Below are 1,083 nucleotides of genomic sequence, written 5' to 3'. Positions count from 1 at the left end.
AAGATCTACACGAAGCTAGATATACGCCAAGCTTTCCACCGGATCCGAATGCACCCTGATTCGGAGGAATTAACTACTTTTCGTACTCGCTATGGAGCCTATAAGTGCAAAGTCTTGCCTTTCGGACTTACTAATGGACCTGCCACGTACTAGCGATATATGAACGATATATTGTTTGAGTATTTGGACGATTTTTGTACTGCTTACCTCGATGATATCCTTATTTACTCCGATAATCCCCTCGAGCACGAAGAGCACGTGAGAAAAGTGCTGCAACGACTTCAAGACGCCGGCTTGCAAGCTGACCTCAAGAAGTGCGAATTCAACGTGACTCGTACGAAGTATTTGGGTTTCATTATTAGTACAGAAGGCATATCTGTAGACCCAGAGAAGACGAGAGTGATAGAGGAATGGAAGCGCCCTAGTACGGTTAAAGGCGTACAGTCATTCTTAGGCTTCTGCAACTTCTACCGCCGATTTATTAGGGAATATGGAAGGATTGCAGCTCCCTTGACTCAGCTTACGAAAGCGAACGTCCCCTTCCACTTTAATAGCGATTGCGAGACTGCTTTTGAGAAGCTTAAGCTACAGCTTATTACAGCACCAATTCTACAACACTACGACCCCGCGCTCGAGTGTATGATAGAAACGGACGCCTCCGATGGTGTAGTTGCAAGAATCCTCAACCAGAAGCATGGAGAGCAGTGGCTACCTGTGGCCTATTTCTCTAAGACTATAGCCCCTGCTAAGTTGAATTACGAGATCTATGACAAGGAGATGCTAGCTATTGTGAAGACTATAAAGGAATAGAGAGCTAAACTAGCCTCCACCCCTACACCTGTCAAGGTTTACACCGATCACAAAGCCCTGGAGTACTTTATGTCATCCAAGAAGCTAATAGCCAGGCAGGCCCGTTGGGCAGAGCTGCTAGCAGACTTCTATTTCATTATCTTGTACCGCTCTGGTAAAGACAACCTCAAAGCTGACGCTTTAACCCGCCGAAGTGATGAGACAAGCTCGCAAGACGCTGTTAAGGAAGCCTCTCGTACCCAAACACTCCTTACAGCTAACAAGCTAGATCCT

The sequence above is a fragment of the Mollisia scopiformis genome, assembly GCF_001500285.1.
Source record: "Mollisia scopiformis unplaced genomic scaffold LY89scaffold_18, whole genome shotgun sequence".
Lineage (NCBI taxonomy): Eukaryota > Fungi > Ascomycota > Leotiomycetes > Helotiales > Mollisiaceae > Mollisia > Mollisia scopiformis.
This window is presented reverse-complemented; position numbering follows the sequence as displayed.